Source organism: Anolis carolinensis, chromosome 2, assembly GCF_035594765.1.
Source record: "Anolis carolinensis isolate JA03-04 chromosome 2, rAnoCar3.1.pri, whole genome shotgun sequence".
In the NCBI taxonomy this organism is placed as follows: domain Eukaryota; kingdom Metazoa; phylum Chordata; class Lepidosauria; order Squamata; family Dactyloidae; genus Anolis; species Anolis carolinensis.
In genome coordinates, this window is record NC_085842.1 from 226379376 (window position 1) to 226401472 (window position 22097).

At 40.4% G+C, this 22097-nt stretch overlaps 1 long non-coding RNA gene across 1 annotated transcript; it reads right to left on the reverse strand.

The window, feature by feature from the left end:
* Positions 1–4728: 4728 nt before the first annotated feature.
* Positions 4729–21611, reverse strand: LOC134296566 (uncharacterized). Its single transcript, XR_010003362.1, has 3 exons — positions 21475–21611; positions 5955–6049; positions 4729–4855 (listed from the first exon to the last, which is right to left on the reverse strand). It is a non-coding gene; the product is annotated as an uncharacterized LOC134296566 (long non-coding RNA).
* Between the last annotated feature and the right edge of the window lie 486 nt (positions 21612–22097).

Below are 22097 nucleotides of genomic sequence, written 5' to 3' on the forward strand. Positions count from 1 at the left end.
GCCAATAATAATGATAGCTATAACAATTCCTTCCCTTGAAACCCACTGCTGATGCCTTAGGAATTTGCAAGGGATCTTTTGGGTTGTCACTGTGAAGGTGGCAGCCTTGAGTTTAATGCATTTAGAATAATCCTCCAACCAGTCACAAATAATATCTAGCAACATCCAACTCACCCTTGTAACATTGCCCCCATAATATATTACTTTCGACTTCCTTTTCCCGCAACCTCTTGACAGCAGACATTCATTGGAGAAAGTAAATGGCTGCTATCTTGGGTGGGCTGGAACCTGTCTTTGCTCCCAATGATTATTTATGTGTTATTTGCCTGGATTTCTTCAATTCTACGATACCATTTATTGCAAGAGGCACACTAATTTCAGCACCATCAAAAGAGAAAAGCTTATTTCATATTTTTAAAAATCACCTGTGATTCTAAGACTCATCCCATTTTAGAGATCCTGATACGGGGAAAGTGCTTCTTAGAATAGGGAAAAGTGTGTCTTAGAACTAAAGAAATACATACATATCCATTCTTCAGCTGGAAAAACTGTCAGAATTAAAAGCTTCTTTGGAAGCTTTTAAACAGGCTGGATGGCCACTGTTGGGGGTGCTTTGAATGCGATTTTCCTGCTTCTTGGCAAGGGATTGGACTGGATGGCCTTCAAGGTCTCTTCTAATTCTATTATTCTAATGGTTTACATGTCTCTAAAAAAGGTCCCAGCTTCCAAATTTACAATTCGTAAAAGGTATAACACAAAAGGAAAATGTGATATGGAGGGGGGGGGGGAGGAAATACGGCAACCCAGATACTTATTCCTAATGTTAAAAGATTTCTCAGCATAATGAAATGTAATGTTGAAAGGTTTCCAAAACAGCAACAAGGGACTGTTGAAATTCATTTCATGAGAGTTCCATGATCAAAACCTCAAAACCAAATTGAAATATGGATTTCAATTAATATCCATGTATTCCTTGCTAAAATTAAATTAGAATTTTGCCAAATGATAGGGTGCATACATTTATTTATTTTTGAAGGTCCTGTGGCCCAAAATATTGGAATTTTTGCATCTTATTTAGTCTATATGAAAGGAGAAACTTTCTAACCTTCAGATAACATTTCTGATAATAAGGGACACCTGACAGTCCTATAAGGAACTAGCTTTCCAGGTCTCAGGTAAAGGACATCCTTTATAACAATGGACAAGGAGCCCCCAATGGCGTATTAGGTTAAAATCCTTGTGGCAACAGGACTGATGACTTGAAGGCTGGGTTGCTGACCTGAAGGTTGCCGGTTCAAATTCAACCCTGGGAGAGTGCAGGTGAGCTCCTTCTATCAGCTCCAGCTTCATGTGGGGACATGAGAGAAACCTCCCACAAGGATAGTAAGAACATCAAAACATCTGGGCATCCCCTGGGTAATGTCCTTGCAGATGGCCAGTTCTCTCACACCATAAGCGACTTACAGTTTCTCAAGTCAGTCCTGACATGAACAAAAATAATAACAACAAGGGACAGATAACAAGCCTAGTGAAATGGTAACTGTTGAGGAGAAGCAAAGTTCAACAGAAATAGATAAGCTGATAGGAGTCCTGCTTGGCATGGAATATATAGATAGAGAAGACCAAGTTTTGGAATCCTGTCCATTTGTCTGCATATTGCAATTGTGGATTTTAAGGGTTTGTGGTGAGTGATGTAGAGTGCCACACCAAATGAAATCCTCCGCTTTTAAGAGCATAGTGAACAGAAGAGAAGGATTTTTAAAATGTGGGGTTTTATTATTCAGTATTTTAGGTTTTATTTCTCCCCAAGGATTTAAAAAGCTTCCCTGGATTTCTGAAAAGCTTCTTGCTCTTTTGATTCTCCTTTTACACTTAGCCTTTTGTTTTAGGGGAAATCTTCTGCTCCCCATCCCCTTCATGATAATTTCCATGCCTATTGGCATGACAGTTTGAACCAGCTTTGCATTTTCTCTGTTTTGATAGATATGTCACTCTAATTTTACAGTCTAACATTAATGGCCATGTAAAATGTTTGTTTTTAAGAACACTAAGTCACATTACCAACTGTTCAAAATGGGGACAGTGTTAGGAACTTCAACCCTGACAGTGCCTTTTTACACCAACCAAAACAGTTAATCCATTAAAGCCATAAATATTTCAGTCTGTTCTAAAAAGTTGGAGAAGAAAGGAAGTCTTTCTCTTATCTCCCATACTGTCTCCGATATGAGACCAGTCTAGTCAAAATGAATTCGTTAAAGAGATGATTTTGGTAGCTGCCAGTTGAAAATAGGCCATGTATATGCTGCTAGTTAATGGGCATGCATTAAAGTGGTGTTGGGTCAGTGCATTTGTATACACCTTTTAAAGTGCTGAGCACAAAGTTATGTTAAGGCATCTGCTCCTTTTAGTATTCTAGCTTTTTATTGCATTTCAAAGGTCACAGTGGCTCACTGGTGCTTTATCAGGAGATCCCCAATGAGATGGATCCTGAGAATGGTCAAGAGATTCAATCATGTTGCCCACACTGCCAAACTGGATGGCCATATATGCACTCTTCAAAGATTTCCACATGTCTATATGCTGCCTAACGGGAACCCCGGTGGCGAAGTGCATTAAAGCCCTGAGCTGCTGAACTTGCAGACCGAAAGGTCCCAGGTTCAAATCCCGGGAGCGGCTTGAGCGCCTGCTGTTAGCTCCAGCTCCTGCCAACCTAGCAGTTCAAAAACATGCAAATGTGAGTAGATCAATAGGTACCGCTCCGGTGGGAAGGTAACGGCGCTCCATGCAGTCATGCCGGCCACATGACTTTGGAGGCATCTATGGACAATGCCGGCTCTTCGGCTTAGAAATGGAGATGAGCACCAACCCGCAGAGTCAGACATGACTGGACTTAACATCAGTGGAAACCTTTACCTTTACCTATATGCTGCCTAAAGGCTCTCAAGATACCAGATCCTGTTTGATCATAGAGATTAGGAAGGATCATGCTTGGTTAATACTATACCAGGGAATATCAGCACTCAATATCACTTCCAACCAAAGTAGTGGTCCCTGCACAGGTGCTGTTTCGCAAGATATCTACTGCAAGTTCCTAGTGTATTGCCAGAAAATATCTAGGAAAGTTAAGAAGGAGTTGTAAGCTATGTATACAAATATGATACTGGTCCCTATCAAGTTTTTTTTTTTTGGGGGGGGGGAGTTCTCTATATCACATATTGCACATAACCTGAGAACCATTTCTGAGTGTAGCCTATATTCAGAAGAACGCAATGGCATACTACTTCCTCTGAATAAATTATGCTAAAAATAAATATGCTAAAAATTGTAATAATGTCACTGTAAGACAAAGTTGAACTGAAGATTCATAGCAACAACAATGCATAGATGGATAGATAGATAGATGCAAATATTTACTGTAATTTAAATAAAAGCATGATACATCTCATCATCTCATTGTAGCGAAATACCTGAGACAGGAACGTGCATTTCACCCTCTCAGAAAAAAAAATGTACCGTATTTATCCAGAATCCAATAGCAGACTAATAATACATGAAGGGGTACTTTGTATTTTCACAAAACAGAATGCTTCGTGGGTTTCCTTCCCATGCTTTATATTCCATCTCAGCACATCAGATTCTAGTTTCTGTACAGATATTCTTATATAGGGACACCTGCGGTGAGAGTGCTATTTTATACACCTCTGTGGCCAAATGTTGTCTATTTACTTGAACCAGGGTTGTTTCTTTTCACAATAATGTGAGGATGATAGGGAGCTATTATTCATCATGTCACCGAAATCAGCTATCTGCCACCAGGGGGCAGTGTAGGTCTGTTGCCTGGTATTCCATGCTACTTTGAAAGCCAGGAAAAACATGACCAGATTTGAAGGCAATAACAGAGGTTTATTCAACTGGCTAGATGGAAGACAGAACAATGTTATCGTCAAAAGAACTGACATAACCCATACCTGAAAATGCAGCACATTTTATAAAGTTTGGCAGCTATTCAAACCTCTCACTCCCCCCCCCCCCCCCGCCCCAGTTAGTCAGAAGACGTGCTTCCAGAAAGTCACTCAAGTGGGTAAACAAAGTCCTTGATGAGTCCGGGATATTGGGAGTTTAGGGCAATCAGTCTCTCAACAGGAAGCCCACTGAAAGAATTTGTGTTATTTCTCAAGACAGCCCCATTGTCAAAAGTCACATAAGCATTATATAATAAAAATTATGATATTTGATATCCTTGGATTATTGGTCCACTGTACAGCAGGGAATCAATTGTAGAAACATAACGGTAACATATTGGAGCTGGTAGTTTGATTATGCAAAGTTTTGCAACAGCGAAGAAATTAGGAAAAAAGGGAAGAGACACCCAGTGGAAAAGAGCTGGGTCTGTTTTGTTAATTAAAGAAATGTGTGATTTCATATACATGTGTGTGTGGTGTGTGGGTTTTCTTGGGGTGACGTGAGAGGGAAGGGTCAATCTTGAGGTGTTGGGAGTCATTACCTAATTTCAGCTCCAGTAGTTTCGTCAGAATCACAAAAGGAGAATTGATCAGATTAATCCTTCCAGGAATGTTTGGGGTTGGGCTGGGGCTGAGCTTGGCTGAGACACAGCCAGACTCTAAAATATGTTATAAATTTATAGTTGTTATTATTATTAAAGAAGGGGGTTGTGTTCTTGATGACAATTGTGCAGTATGAAGGAATTATTTGCAATCTTCCTTTCTCCTCTCTCTTTCTCACACACACATACTCACATTTTTTCCCATTGGTTCTCCCCAACTTCATCCCCCTTGCATGCATTATGTAACTGCAAGTACAACCTGCCAGAAGGAAACTGGTCTTGAAGAAGGACCTGGGTAGAGGAAACACAGATGGAAGAATGAATCACCCCTTAAAGATCTTGGCACAATCTGTTTTGGGTTATGACATCAATATGACTTATAATCAAACTGCATAGTTAGTTTAAGGGTTAAGTCTCCATTTAGCCCTGGAGAAAATATATGAGATGAACATATCCTGTTACAAAGAAAAGGTCAGCTATTATAATGGCAAGAATGAGCATCCTCATTTCAGCTTTTGCCTTCCTCAATTTTCATTTCAGAATTCCCCCTTTTCACAAGTATTACAATTTAAATTATGTGTTTGTTCCAAAAGTAGTAGTAGTAGTAGTAGTAAATAATAATAATAATAATAATAATAGCAATAATAATAGTATTTACCTGTCTCTCTTCAAAGCTTGGGGAATTGTACAAAATTGAGTTAAAATACAATAGATAAAAACACAAATTAAAATAATTCATATCAATCAAATGCCAATTTCAAAATCATATTTTAAAATTGGCTGGGTAAAATTGATAAATTAAGTAGCAGCTGAAGACTCAACAATTCACTGCTGTATGAAATTTTATGAACCAAAGCACTGGCTCTTGAAATAATAAAATGCAATAAATTGTTCTACCATTTAAAAAGTTAATTTTTTTTACTCAGTTAGGATATAAAAAGAGACAGACAGATTGTCAGCCCTAACCAACTGCAATACATTATTTCAAAGCAATGCATTCATTGGAGTGTTGTATGGTTTCCGGGCTATATGGCCATGTTCTAGCAGCATTTTTGTCCTGATGTTGCATTGTATCTTCAGAAGAAACCACACAACACCCTAGAGATTCCAGCTTTGAAAGCCTTCAACAATACAATGCAGTCTCATTGCCTGCACTTTTGGACACTCCATGGGGGATATAGCAAGAGCTTATTAAGGGGCCCATTAAGGGGCACTTTTTCTGCCATTACTGGATCCTATGGAATCCTGGGACTTGGAGTTTGGTCAGAGCCACCAGAGGAGCTCTCTGGCTCAGAATCATGGTGCTATAAATGTATACTGTAGTAGTAGATGCTTCAAGTTCCATTCGGGGGAAGGTAGCAAATATAAATAAAATAAAGTGAAGACGAACCTTTGATGGAGGCCCGCACTTCACATGTTGCTACTACAGTAAGATCCTCGTACCCATGGAAATATTTTCCTAGGTGGACCATGGTTACATGAAACCTGTAAATGACAGAACACCATTAATTTACCTCACTTCTAGTCCTAACACACTGCAGAGTTGTATTGGAGGACCTAGAGATTCATTCTCTTTAGGAATTTATAGATCATTCAATGCAACTTTATGGTCCCTTCTGGGTAAAAAATATACCATCGAATAGCCTGGAAAACATAACAAATTCCTAGCGAGACCATTTACCTCACCAGCTATAGTAAGTGAAACTGTGGATAGGGATACCCTGGTTATAAGGGTCTTATTTCACATCACTAATACCCTTAAGTTGTCATTTCATTTCTCATTATTGTTATCAATATACAATTGACCACATACAATGAATTCCACACAAAGCCTTCTAAGTTGTCAGTACATCAGTTCTAGAAGAGTTGTTTGAAGCAAGGATGGACTCAAATCATTTGTTGCTTGAGACAAAGTACAAGATGTTACTTTCTCCTATTCTACATACAGAAGCTAGCTGTACTGCCAGATTAATAAGCAGCCTTATAGAATATTCAGTTGTACTTGAATCCAGCTAGAGCTAAAGCAGGCACAGGTCTAGCTGTGGGGTTCACATCTTTCTCTTCTATCTTAACACCCACTCCCATCTCCTGTAGTCTAAGTGACCTTTACTCAATAATGGGGCTGGCTTCCTTTCCAGAAGCCCCACAACCTTCTCAAGAATTGCCTGTCCACCCAGTCAACAGCAAAATGAGATCTATTTTTAAAAGCCTTCCTTGTGCCACATAGTAACAAGAAGTCATGCTGTAAGTACAGCTTTGGCTCAGCTGGCATTTGATGATTCAGTCCGTTGGATTTCTTTTTCTTCCTTCAAGCTTTGAGCGACATATATGAAACTCTGAACTACTGTGCTAAACATTACATTGAAAATTGCCATGCTTATCACCTGCAGACATCATTGTCTACTCGTGGCCGCACACCATAGGCTCTAGTCCAATAATTTATGTGCCTGTGACTTCTAGCAGCTGAAATTTTGTTTTTCCTCTTCTAGAAGAGGTTGGGTATATCTTCAAGCACCAAGTCTTCAGAAGCAAAAAAAATTAAATAAATTTAAAACTTGGTCCTGGTTGTTCACAGATGAAATGTACATTCCCTTGAAGTCAGAGACTAAATTTCTGTTTTGCTGTTTATGATAAATTGATTAGATTAATTTGTTTTCTTTTGCCTAAAGAAACAACAGCTCACAGTTCAAGCCATTGATCAGCAATGGTTCCAAGAAAAGATACAGATATAAGTAGGAAAAATAGATTTTCTATTACTGAGAATTGTTGTGATACGTGATATTGTATTGTGTTTGTATATAGAGGACCCAGTTTTTTATTCAAAACTTCAGGACAGACACTGAAAGAGAGAATCTTTCCTCCAAATTTTTTATAACATCATCCTTGAAAATAATCTATTGGTTTTGTTTTGTGTGCTACTTTGAGAAGTTTTTTTTTAAATCTTAAAGATACTTTTAAAGAACTGAATCATCACATGAAAGATGTTCCTTGTTGCAAACCTAGAAATTTAGGTTTGGCTACTATGAATTAAAGATCTTTAAGATTCAATACAGATGCAGAGATAGACAACCCCGCTTCTCAGTTTCACCCCGCTTTCTACTGCTGATGTTTCTGTTCTTTTTGCCAAGCAGTTTTTATTTGAAGTTTTCCTCCCCACTAGGCAGTCTTTATCCTTTTCATCATAGTTTTCTGTTCTGCCTAGATGTTGGATAGCAGAACCAGTCAATGGAGGAAAGCAACAGCAGGCTGTGTTGTTGTGAAACTAGGGCTCAAAGGTCTGAAGTGCCAAAACTTTTGATTAGCAAATATGATGAGAACGTCTGGCACTTCCTTGGCCTTCCATCTTCCCTCTGAACTTAGCTGATTTTTAGTGGCAGTTAGAAACCTCTATCTCCAAAGAGCATTAAATCTGCTATAGGTTTTATCCCCAACTTTGAGGAATCACACAGTGTTGAACCCCCTGCCCCAAATTGGTTCATTCCCTAACCAGCTCCTTTAAATCTTGGGTTTAGGTAAAGGTTTTCCCCTGACATTAAATCTAGTTGTCTCCAATTCTGGGGATTGGTGCTCATCTCAATTTCTAAGCTGAAGAACCAGCATTGTTCATAGATGCCTCCAAGGTCATGTGGTACCTATTGATCTATTCACATTTGCATGTTTTCGAACTATTAGGTTGGCAGAAACTGGGGCTAACAGCGGGAGCTCACCCCACTCCCCAGATTCGAACCACCAACCTTTTGGTCAGCAAGTTCAGCAGCTCAGCAGTTTAACCCGCTGCGCTTCCAGGGGCTCCTTTAAAGCTTGGACTGAAACACAAAAATGGATTCACTGTCCCAAATAGCATGGAAGCCATGAGCCACTACTCTTGCAAACCTCACATTCAATTGGGGAGTGATTGTTGAGTAGTTTGAGTGGACAAATTCAAACCATTGATTTTACAAGTAAGACTTTTTTCAAAATGTGATTTGCTCCTGTTGAAGTTGAACCAATATATTGGGATGAATCAACAGACATGATTGCTTACATTTCTGGTGCCTTTTTGAAAGCATACCTATAGGGACAGTTGAGATATATATATATATATATATATATACACACACACACACACACACTTCTGTATACACTACTATACTACTAGTGGAAGGATGAAGGGGAAATAGCAGAAAATTTATGAGTGATTCCAAATATGTATCTGTACCACTAACTCTTCCCATAAATGGAACTCTGCTCTCACTTTGCTATAGAAAGTGCAAGATAAAGTGTTGGAAATCCCACTGTTTCATATTCCAGGCACTGAAGGCTGACGACTTCATTGTCAATGGGATGGCAAATATGGTCTAAATTTTAACCTGTGTTTTAAAGAAACTTTCCAAGGTGCTGAACCTATTTTGATGGTAGGGTTCAGCACATTGAATAGCTCCATTAAAAACCATCACTGATTTCCAAGCCATCAATTTCCATCCATTTAAAGCTGTCTTTCAGCCATGTGTAGTTCACTAGTTAGTCATTAAAATGAATTTTCTATGTAACATAGATATCTGTGTAGCAAAACTGATAGAGAAAGTATGAGTGTACCAAGATAAAAAGGGAAAGCAAAAAAAGAAAAACAACAGGATCCTAAATTCTGGTTGCAAGGGAAGCAATTTGTTTGAATTTATTCTCAAGTATCCTTGCTTCAGAATCCACAAAATAAATGGAACTGATTTGCAAAAGCATGTGGTTACGATAAATCAACATCAGAATTATCCTCAGAAGAATGAACATGAATAAAAACTGTAACTTGCCTCTAAGTACAGCCCTCCAAACATAGCACAGCCCTCCTGAAATGGCAGCTGTTCAAACGATCAAAATAAGTTCAAATGTTTTAGACCTGTGTTTCAGGTCAGGGCACACACATCATTATTTTGCAACACAAAACCATATTCTGTGACTTATCCCTCGGGCTGCAACCATCATCACAACTCTATTAAAATCTAAAAATTAAACCAGAGTGAAGGATAGGGTGAAATTAGTTCCATTTATGATCGTACATAAATTCCCATTCCTGGCTCATGGTACAAATATAAATTGAAAATTTGAAGGCTCCCAAACAACTTGATCTTTTGGAGATGAATTATTTTGCTTATTTGAGAGCTAGTTCACATCATTTAAAAGTGCATACTACAATGGGATTTCAGGCTGTGCTCGATGAAATGTAGTTTTAGAATGATTGCCTCAAGCACAGTGGTAAAGGCTGTGATCCAGAAAGTCTGCCTAGGTTATCCTGATCCTGCTGAATGTTGTGTTGTATTTCCTGACACATCTGAACCTCATGACAAATCACTCCTTTTGTAAACTGTTGTGGCTGTCATCACTTTTTTTTTTTTTAAAAAAAAAGAAAGATCTGTGTCTCTGTAAACTCGCTCACAGAACTAATTTTACAATTGTCTGAATCCAAGCTTCTTGGGAAGAAAAACCAAATGAGTTTAAAGATGAAAATTAATAATAAAGTGGGATGGGAGACTTTAGGTTGCCCATCAACACTTTGTACATGGAAAACATCCTCATTAGGAACATAAGTTACTTGATCAAAATATTCCCGAATGTTATTTGATAACTGGTATTTCTATTTAAATTATAGTGGGACCTTGATATCCACTGGACTTTGGTTCCAGGATTTCTCCATGGATATCTAAATCCATGGATGCTTAAGTATACATACATACAATCGTATAGTAAAATGCCTTTTATAAAATGGCAAAATCAAGGTTTACTTTGTGTGTGTGTGTGTGTGTGTGTGTGTGTGTGTGTGTGTATTCAAGCTTGATAAAATAGTGAAGAGTAGATACATCACACTGGTAACGAAGGTCCGCATAGTTAAAGCAATGGTATTCCCCATAGTACCCTATGGATGAGGGAGCTGGACCATAAGGAAAGCTGAGCTTTGGAACTGTGGTGTTGGAGGAAGATCCTGAGAGTGCCTTGGACTGCAAGAAGATCCAGCCAGTCCATCCTCCAGGAAATAATGCCCGGCTGCTCATTGGAGGGAAGGATATTAGAGGCAAAGATGAAGTATTTTGGCCGTATGATGAGAAGGCAGGAAAGCTTGGAGAAGATAATGATGCTGACGGAAATGGAAGGAAGAGGGAAGAGGGGCTAACCAAGGGCAAGATGGATGGATGGTATCCTTGAAGTGACTGGCTTGACCTTGAAGGAGCTGGGGGTGGTGACGGCTGACAGGGAGCTCTAGCATGGGCTGGTCCACGAGGTCACAAAGAGTTGAAAGCAACTGAATGAATAAACAACAACATATGCAAGCTATGGCTGTTAGAATTTGTAGATTCTAACAGCCATAGCTCGATTAGCTACCGAGCACAATTCAAGGTGCTGGCTTTAGCCTATAAAGCTCTAAACGGTTCCGGCCCAGCTTATCTGTCCGAACGTGTCTCCCGCTATGACCCACCTCGAAGCTTAAGATCGTCGGATGAGGCCCTGCTCGCAGTCCCGTCAGCCTCACAGGTGCGGCTGGCGGGGACGAGAGACAGGGCCTTTTCAGTAGTGGCTCCCCGCCTATGGAACACCCTCCCCATTGAAATCAGGCAGGCTCCCTCCCTCCTATCCTTCCGTAGGAAGGTAAAAACTTGGTTGTGGGGCCAGGCTTTCAAATAAGAATCAGCAGCATTAATTACTATTATGTATGCTGGAACTCAATTGACAGACCCAGTCTTTTAAACTTGTACACGCCTATCTATATTTTATAAATGCATTTTATGAATGTTATATGTAAGTTAATTTTTTAACTGATTTATAGTGTATTGTACTGTTTTTATATGTCTGTTTTATTGTAAGCCGCCCTGAGTCCCCTGTTGGGTGAGAAGGGTGGGATATAAATATTGTAATAAATAAATAAATAAATAGATGCTGAATCCATGGATATGATGGGCTGGCTATATGCATTTTTTAAAATGCAGATTTAGGTGCTAATCCTGTTGGTGTTTATGCATGCATGAGCTCAGCTAAAGAATCAGTTGAATGTTTTTATTTAATGCTGAACATCTGCCTTCAGTTCAAGGTTGTGACAGTTAAGCTGTTCATGTAGTCTTGTTGTACATGCAGATGTGTGCTAGCTGATTTATATTGATCTGCCCTTGCTGTAATTGGTGGTAATACCTCTTGGTTGTGTTTTTGATTGGGCAACATTGCTGTTCAACCAAAAGGTCAGATAACAAAATCAATATAGACTCCTATATAGGATCTAAAGATATAGATATAAATTAGCATATGGAAATTTGTATTCTTGTTAGCCCTATTTTCTGTAGTTTTCCTTTTTTTGGGGGGGGGGGATAATAAGTATATAAATGGCTACTATATTCTCAATGAATATAGTATGAATATAGGCAGATATAGTATAAACATGGACCAGAATGAATGATATGCACATGATGGGTTGCAAGATGGGAAGTGAAAGGAGTCTTTTATTCACATCCATCTCATTATTACACCTTCATTGCCATCAGAAGTCTTCATATCTAAGTTTCTAAAAATGTATCTGTTTATGTTATTCACTAAGTTATTTGTATTCCTTGCTAGTTCTGCATCATCACATGGTGTCTCACAAAAGAAGGAATTAGAATCATAAAGAAGAGCCTTATAGCTTATGCAATACAACTTCCTTTGTGTAGCAGGAAAGCCAGATCTACAGCATCCTCAACCATTTACTTCTACATGGAAGACCTTTCAAGACATTTTTCCCGATCCCCAAAATTTGACTTTTAATTTGACCATTTTTGGTTGATATGGGGTGACATCAAAAATGCAAAAAAAAAAGTTCCTATGCCCCCTGCAATTGTTCGCCCTGATATAGACTTATTAGATCTAGTCCTGGACTAAGAAAAGTTCACAAACACAGCCTAAAGTCCAGGTTTGTGCAGTCACTGTTCCAGATAGAATTTGGGCATCAGCTTCCTATTTCCAGACATGCTGCGTTTCTGCACACGCACACACCCTAATAGGATATTACATATTAGAGATGTCATGCGCCCATATGGAACAAGGAAGTTGGATGAGCAGAAAGGGGAGGAATATTTGTGCTACTCTTACAAACCAAGGAGCTATCCAAGCATGCATGTCTAATCTAACTTGAAAGGCACATGACATTTCTGTGCCACATGTTAGCACTAGAATTAAATTATCATATTTAATCTGTGTATATCTAAATCATCTTCTTATGCCATTTTTCTGTTCTTTATTGCAGCAAGCCTGTGCTATACAATTGTGTATGGTGTCATTATAAACTGCTCCAAAATCCTTGGACTTGAGGTGAAAAAGGAGGTGGGACAGGAATGGGGGGGGGGGGGAGGAGGAGAAAGAGTGCAAAATAGATCGAGGTTCTGAAGCATGACCAGAATGACACAATGTTTGGATGCATTTCAAGGAGTGTTGTTGTGGACAATCAAACACAGGCAGATGTGTTGCGCAATATTCACAAGACACTTCTAGCACTTTTCTTCTCTACAGAAGTAAACCTTTAGTACACCTGCTGGGTCTTAAGTGTACATTGAAGTCCAAGCCATTCTGGATGATGACAGAATCATGCTGTTGAAATTGTTGGGAAAATCTATACATAGCTGTTGTTAAGATGGCACCTATGATGAGTGAGTAGTGATGACTGAAGTGTGGCAAATTATATACACACACATACACACACACACTCATACACACACACACATACATATATACATACACACATACACATACACTTCCCTTGCTTAGTTTCCAATATACCGCACAAGCTCTGAGGATGCCTGCCATAGATGTGGGCGAAATGTCAGGAGAGAATACTTCCGGAACATGGCCATACAGCCTGGAAAACTCACAGCAACACGATGTTGGCATCCCTGATAATCAAAGTTGTGGTATTTCTACCCAGTGAATCCTGGTCTTCTACATGACTGGAACAGCAACAATAGCTCCTTGAAGCTATGCACTGCATTTATTTGGGACTAGCTTTCAGCAGCTTGGATAGCTCCATTAACATTCTGCGACCTAGAAATTTGCTACCCTGCTGACTTCTACCTCTCCTGCTACTGATTTTAAGGCAGATATATTCTTAAAATACCAACTGCCTTCTCTGTCTTTTAAACACTAGAAGGCTGTTACCTGGATTCTTCATTGTAAATGCTATTACCGGTATATTATCCAAGGAGTTCAGAACAACTTTTACAGAGTGAAAAGTCACATATGCTGAGAAGATAGCATCTCTGAACACTGAATTCTTCCTAGCCAGTGAATGAAATCCTGTGAAGAATGGGAAGAAATACTAAGAAGTGAAATTGCAGTCATCAGCCAATGCAATTATATTCAAAGAAATGCGGTTATTAAAACATTTGTTGTCCAAGCAAAAAAACAAAAACAAAATAAAAATAACCAATCTGAGAATGGCCCTTCCAGCTATTACTTCTTTTACAAGACTTGCTGAAAGTGTATCCAATTTCACCTCCATAGCCTGCAATGTATCATTTTCCAGAAAGCAGAAAAGGTGGGCAAAGGTTCTGAGAAATGTGCATAAGTTGAAGTTCACATTATCATTCTCTGTCACAGTCGCAAGAAGGGAATTGTGTTTGTGCATATGTGTGAGTCTGTGCAGATCGTGTGCATGTGTGGGCATCAGAAAGGAAGGAAGGAAGGAAAGCATATGTGTTCCAAAAGAGATGAAAGAAATATGATAACAAAGCAATGAGAAGCTCTCATAGTACACCTGCTGTTCTGTTCTTCATAGCCTTTGCTCTGATACACGGTTAATGAATTCAAGGTTATTTGGGGTGGGGAGAAAGGAGTCCCAGACCTTGCCTATAAATCTGGGGCCACATTGTTTGCATGACAGACTGAGATTCACCAGCTACACCCAATGATTGTCAGTGGGCCAGCCAGATGGTGAGTAAACAAGCAGATAGGGATACTGGAAAGACATTGCCTTGGTACAGTTGGCCCTCTACATATTTATGAAATTCTGTATCCATGAATTCAAACATCCATGGCTTAAAATTGCTTTTTTAAAAATCCAAAAAGCAGACTTTTATTTTATCATTTTATATAAGTGACACTCTTTTACTAAACCTTTATGCATGATGGGTCGAGCATACACAGATTTTGGTATTTATAGTGGAATGTGGAAACAAACCTCAGCAGAAACCAAGGGTTCATTGCACCAGTATCCAAAGGACACAAAATGACACAAAATTCATCACACAAATGTTCAAATCTCACCATTTTCTTTGGGATTTCCAGACTGGTCAAGTGCTGTTACAGGTTATGGTATATGTTGCTGAAATTCACAGAGTTATCAGATTTTTACTACCCCAATTATCTTCTGGCAATTTCCAGCACTATCTGCAACATTTTTGTCTCATAATTGAGTGAGTTTCTTTGAAATTCCAAGATATACTGGGGCAAAGAAACAACCTTCTTTTCTCATCTCTCTTGTTATCAGGTTATAGTGCCTTAGTCAAGTGAAATGACCTTGTTGTACTTGAGCATGCTCACTCTAAGGACCTTTCTACACTGTCATATAATTGACCAAAGAAGATAATCCAGATTATTTGCTTTGAACAGGATTATATAAAACTACACTGCCATATAATCCAGTTCAAAGCAGATAATCTGGATTTTATATGGCAGTGTAGAAGGGGTCTAAGAGACCATGCTAAAGAGAAGATGTCTTGTTCAAACTATAGTGAAACCTCAGCAAAGCTCAGTTGAAAAAACACTTTTGGCGGAAACCTGGTACAAATCTTTTTGCATTTTTTAAAAGGCAACAAACAGCCCCCTCCCAAGAATGGAAAGAGTGGATATGGAGGTGAAAACAACTGCTAAAACCCAAAAATACATAGTTACAAGATTGCACTTGTCTTCATACCAATATGAAAGAACCTTCTCTCCCCTTTCCACTCAAAAATGGTATAAATTGTGCAGGGGAAGAAAAATAGCAGTTACAGCTCTGTTTTCTTGCTTGAGGTGATGCAGTGGATTAGTGCAGGAAAAAAGACTGGGTCACACCCCCTACGGTCATGAGGTGACTCAGAACAAAAGCAATAAAAGAACAGTGAAAGAGATTTTAGTTCTCCATTTGCAGTCACCAAAATACCTCTGTTTGAGATGTGGGTATGCCTCATAGTGAAAATAGTAGCTGTCATAACAGATAGTTCTTGTAATCACATGCTGACATCTGTCCAAGAGTCCAATTACCACTCTTGTGTGAACCAAGTCATTGAGCTTCAGTTTCAGCATCTGTCAAAAACATATCAGAGGCTTCCACAGAAATCCAACAAGGTCAAAAGCTAGTCACCATACTTTTAAAAATAACAATAAAAATAGGGGGCTCCTGGTGGCTTTGTTATATAAATCACTGAGGTTGAAGAATAAAAAGAAAAGCTTGTGCATTGACCATATATACACTCAAATTTTCATTTTCAGACTCTTTTTACTTCCTACCTCCTGTGCCACCTGGTATGGACTGACTATTACTGCTTTTGCTTTGCTCCAGGACATCTTATAGAACTGCTAGGATTTTTTAAAATTAAAATTACCTTTTAATGAGTGATGATATTACAGAATAAGGAATGTTGACTTTAAGGCAAAAATGGTGCACCTTCAGCTTTCTGATTCTTAATTTCTCAGTGATTTGCCTTGGGAAAAATTTTGAGGAGGGGAGTAAAGCCACCAAATCTCAGGCAGAGTAAGGGGGTAGGGAGAACAAGCAAGCACATATGTTTTTCCATGTGCTCATTGTAGCTAACTGATCCTTTTTGTACTGCTTTAGTTATATTCAGAGTCTAATATCAAGCCCCAGTTTCTTTCAAGGTTGTTGAAGAACCTTGCTGCAATTTATACAATTGATCATGGGCAGTAAAGAATTTCTCAAAAGGCAGTTTTCCCTCAGGCCCAGTTTCTCATTTGTATTACAAAGTCAGAGTTAAAGAGTTCAGTGGCACACAATGAGGGATTTAGGTCCATCTCATATTCTATCATGATGGCAGGGATTAATCAGTAATATCAGTAAGATCAAGAAAAGGTAACAAAACAGTTGAAGCAAACTTTGGGGTAAAAAAATTACTTGTGTCAATTTCAGGCACAAGCCCTAGACCAATCGTTTAGTACAATTGTTCAATTTTCCAAATGGAGTATGGACATGTTATTTTAGATGCACTAAAGATGATTCTAGATTTTGAAGAGTCTCTATTTGCGGAAAAGTTGTAGTTGTTGAACATGGAGACACCAATATTGGTGGCTCCACCGCAGATAGTTCAGATCTTAAAGGTGCTATCCAAGGTCCTGAAACCTATTCCCCAAGTAAGTTTATCATTTTGAAAAAATCCTTTAAATTTTAAATTACCTTTTTTAAAGTTAAAACCTGAAGAGGATGTAACACTCAAGAAATGTGGAAGCCACCAGCCAGTACTGTTGTCTGAGACCCTGGGGCACTGCTGTGAGTTGCTGGAGACCAGAAATAGGTAATTGTGGAAAGATGGAGGCCACGCTTGCTAGCCAAAAATAGATTTTTGTCCAAAGACATCCCTAGATCATATGAGGGTATTTTAATCAATTTTGGGTCTTAGAAATGGCTTCTTCTGGACCTAAATTGTCTTAGAGAGCCTGCAGCATGTGGTGGAAATGCCCCCCATGCCCTCTATCATGCTTTTCAGCATGTTATGGAACAAACAAAAGTTAAAAATGGTTTGACTGTAGAGGGTCTTGGGGAAAAGAAAATAGCCCTGGGGGCAACACATGGTCCAAGAATAGACAATACGGGTCTAAACGGACAAATCATCCATCATCACATAAAGCACATTCCCATATTCTTAAATACTCAACAAGCTACTAGATCCAAAACCTTTTTAAACCCTATTGCTTGCTGCTCTAACATAGAATCATACAATTGGAAAAGATCACAAAGGTCAAACACAATCAGCATAACTACTTTGAGTGGGCAGTACTTACTCAGTCAATGCTCAATGTAAGTACAGGAAAGCGAATACCAAACTTAATGAGAAGAGGATAAAAAAGGTGAGTCTGGCCAACTAATTCCCCTTCATAGGAAAATGACACAATTTTTGTCTCTATACCTCCAGCTTCTACAGGAACATATAATGCTGCCCCAAAGGTTGAGGGAAGAGAAATTCTGCACAGATCTTTTCTGTCACACAGAAGCCACAGTATAAACACTCCTACCTTTTCACAAAAATACTTTTACTATTTGTGAACTCCTACCCACACAGGACTTGCATGAGTTTGTGTGTACCTTCTGACAAAAGCTTCCCCCTCCTTCCTTTTACCTTTTTTTACAAGCATACACCAATTAGGAGAACCCATTTGCTAAAATGCTACCTCACATCATTTGCTAATCCATCCCAAATGGCAAAATGTTTCAGGTTAACCCTGGGAAATGGCCATACTTTGAGTTGAAGATATTGCCAAGGGCAGCCTTCTTTGTTCTCCCGGTGGCGCAGCCTATTAAAGTGCTGAGGTGCTGAACTTGTGGACCAAAAGGTTGCAGGTTCAAATCCAGGGAGTGAAGTGAGCACTTGCTGTTGCCCCAGCTTCTGCCAACCTAGCAGTTCAAAAACATGCAAATGTGAGTAGATCAATAGATACTGCTTCGGCGGGAAGGTAACAGCGCTCCATGCAGTCATGCCGGCAACATGACCTTGGAGATGTCTACGGACAATGCTGGCTCTTCAGCTTAGAAATGGAGATGAGCACCAACTCCCAGAATCAGACATGACTGGAGAAAACCTTTACTTTTCCTAGTCTTCTCTGTACACCTATAGCTGTGCACACCATTGCATTGAACTGTGGGTGACCTGGGATAAACATTATGGTGGCGGGGGAGGCGGGGGGGGAGATCATCCCTTGCTTTTCCACTGGACTTCAACCCCATATGTTGCCTATACTGCATACATGTGAATATCTCCCTGGAAGCTGGTTTCCCATTTCTGCGCTGATACAGGATGAGCCCAAGCTACTTTGCTGCCTGAAGCAAGGCATGAGATGGCATTTCTTCCTGTTCCATGTACAAATGGTGACCAGATGAGCAAATGGATCTACCTCTATGCCCAGCAAAAAAGAAGCTGTGGCGCAGGCTGGTTAGTAGCCAGCTGCAATAAATCACTGTGACCAAGAGGTCATGAGTTCGAGGCCAGCCCATGTTGGAGTGAGCACCTGACAATTAAAATTAAAAAATTAGCCCTGCTCGTTGTTGACCTAAGCAACCCGAAAGACAGTTGCATCTGTCAAGTAGGAAAATTTAGGGGCCGCTTATGCGGGGAGGCTAATTTAACTGATTTATAACACCGGATGAGGAAGTACTCCATCAAAAAAAGGACTCATCTTTGTCACAATGGATGATGAAGCAGCAGCTCCTCCTGTGGCCAGAATCGAGCATACCCTCAAAAGCCAGAAGTTGAGAAGTTAAATAGCCTCTGTGTTTGTCTGTCTCTGTTTTGTTTGTCTACTGGCATGGAATGTTTGCCATATATATGTACATTGTGATCCACCTTGAGTCCCCTTCGGGGTGAGAAGGGAGGAACATAAATACTGTAAATAAATAAATAAATTCTCTCTCACAGCAGAGGGCAGCAGCTGAGTTTGGGGTGCAAAGGGAAAGCACACATAACATACACCCACCCAGTCTGTGTTCCTCAGAACCTGAAACCTGAGGCACCTGCCTCACCTTGACTGAGATGGTTGTCTCTTTTTGATCTCATCCATGGAGGCACTCTTTCAAGTTCTGTCTTCTTATCACACTGTTTGCTAGTGTCAAATGATGCATCCCCACTCTATGGAACAGTGAATCCACTCTCACTTTTAGTCTGAACTACACAGGATCAATTACCAGTATCGTTATTGAGGCTGAGAATTCAAGTCAGGAGGATGGTAAAGTTAGTGTACTTCCCAGAGTCAGGATGGACCACTTTTGGTAGCTGAAGTCCAAAGTACAGTGAGACTCTGGTGTCTGCTGGAGTTTGGTTCCAGGACCCTCGTGTATAGTAAAATTCATGACTACTCATGCTGCCTTTAATACACTGACATCATAAAATAGTGAAGCTTATATAAAATAACAAAACAAAGGGTTATGTTTTGGATATATATATATAGCACACATAAATACAAGCTGTCCATGGCTGAATTCATGGATAGGGAGAGCTGCCTATAGCGATTTTCAAAGTTTTCTTTTCAAAAACTCCATTTATTGGACTGTAAACCATACTAATCTACAAGATGCTTTCCCCTGTGTAGGCACAGCACTATTACATGGCATTACACCACTATATAAATGCTATATAATTCAGTTCAAATAAAATAATGTGGATTTAATATAGCAGTGTAGATGGGGCCTGAGCTGACAAGGCTTCTCGTCTGAAAATCAACACATGCTAGAAGTGTGTCAGCCCAGCCAGGCCTAGATTAAGCCCATTAGAGCAGGCATGGGCAAACTTGGGCCCTCCAGGTGTTTTGGACTTCAACCCCCACAATTCCTAACAGCCGGTAGGAATTAGAGACTCTAAGCACTTAAAAGACTTAGATACCTCCATATGATCTAAATCAAAATATAAAGAATAATAAATAATAAAAGGAAATACTACTTTTCCAAATGAAACAAAACTTGCAGCAAGTTTAATTTTTATATGATCCCACTTTATGATTTATTATGGCAAAATCTTTGATTTATTATGGCAAAGTCTTCAAAGTCCCCTTTTTTGTGGTTCAACTGCACCAGTGCCACTTTTGCACCCCAGGGTCCCCAGTAAATCTGGCAATGTAAAATTTGTTGTGAAAGGCTTTCATGGCTGGAGAATCACTGAGCTGCTGTGAGTTTTTTGGGCTGTATGGCCATGTTCCAGAAGCATTCTCTTCTGACATATCATCCACATCTATGGCAAACTTCCTCAGAGGTTGTGAGGTCTGTTGGAAACTAGGCAAGTGGAGTTTATATATCTGTGGAAGGTCCAGGGTGGGAGAAAGAACTCTTGTCTGCTTGAGGCAAATGTGACAGGTGCAATTGGCCACCTTGATTAGCACTGAATGGACTTGCAGCTTCAAAGTCTGTAAAAAAAATTTCTTAGCTTAAACGGGGGGCTGATTTTTCTTGGTGGTTCTCAATCTGTGGGTCCCCAGATATTACTTGGCAGTGCAGAGGCCAACTACTAGCAGCACAAAGATTAATGATACATCTGGATTCAAGCTAAAGGATATTCAGCTCTTGGCATGTTCACTGGGGAAAAGAAAGACCAAAGCAGAACAATATGCATTATAGCAGTGGTTCTCATCCTGTGGGTCCCCAGATGTTTTGGTCTTCAGAAATAACAGCTGGTAAACTGGATGGGATTACTGGGAGTTTAGGCCAAAACACCTGGGGACGCACAAGTTAAGAACCACTGCTGTAGAAGTCCTAGGTCTGGGCGGTGGGTTGCTAATCTTTTCCTTCTCCTGTCAGATTGAGCAGCAGGGGCAGGTGAGGTAGGGCAACCCAAAGCAGGCAGTTTGTCCCAGAAGGGGAGCCTCCCTTTCCATACTTACCTGAGTCAAAAGCAGCGGCGGGGGGAGAGTCAGTCAGCCCGACCTGCAAAAGCCCTCCCTGCCGCCTTGGCAACCAAGTTCCCTGCCGCCCTTCCAGTCTCCTCCCCCTGCCCTGCTTCAGAAGCCCTTGCGCTCCCTCCGCTTCGCCTTCATCGCCGCTCTCCGCATCACTTTGACAGACACCTCCTCGAGGACCCGGAGCGGGGAGGGGGGGTCTCTCCCACCCCACACCTTCCTTCTTTCTAGCCCTCCAACCTTCGCACCCAAAAGTCACCCTTGGACAAAGATTTGCAGCGGAACAGCAAGGAAGGTGAGAGGAACCCGTCCCTTGTTGTTTCCCCAGAAGTCAATCCCACCTTTGAAGAAACCGGATTCTTATGCTGATTCTTTATGATGATCAGGACTGGAAATTCATTCATGAGTGACGACTGGGTTGCTGTGAAGGTGTTGGCGATGGGAAAGGCTTGAGTTCGGGAAGAGGAGGATGCGTGCCCGAGGAATCGCCGGCTGTGGTGGGTTTACGGCTCCAATCCCATCTGTGTGATCACACTCTCTCAGCCTCGGAAGGAGGCAAAGGTAGATCCCCTTCTGAGCGCATCAAGGGTCGACACCACTCCGCAAACAACCTCAACAGCCGGTACTGAAGCTGGTAAGAAGCTTGGAAGCCATATTTTAAAATAGAGTGAACACTTATAATTCTTATTTTGGAAAAATAAGAAATCGATCCCACGGGGTTTGAAGGGGAATCGCCCGTCCTTGCCTTGAAAGCAGCCAGGAGGGAGGCAAGGAGGCGAGTGGGGATTCCCTCCTCCTCCTCCTCCTCCTCCTCCCAGGCTTTGCGCCAGACACTTCACTTCGCGGGGGAAACCTTTCCCGCCCTTCGCCCTCATAGCTCTTTCAATGTATTTCTAAGGCTTTTGCTCCCAGGTTCTGCTCACCTCCAGATAGGATTCCATAAAAGAACCGCAGGAATTTGGCC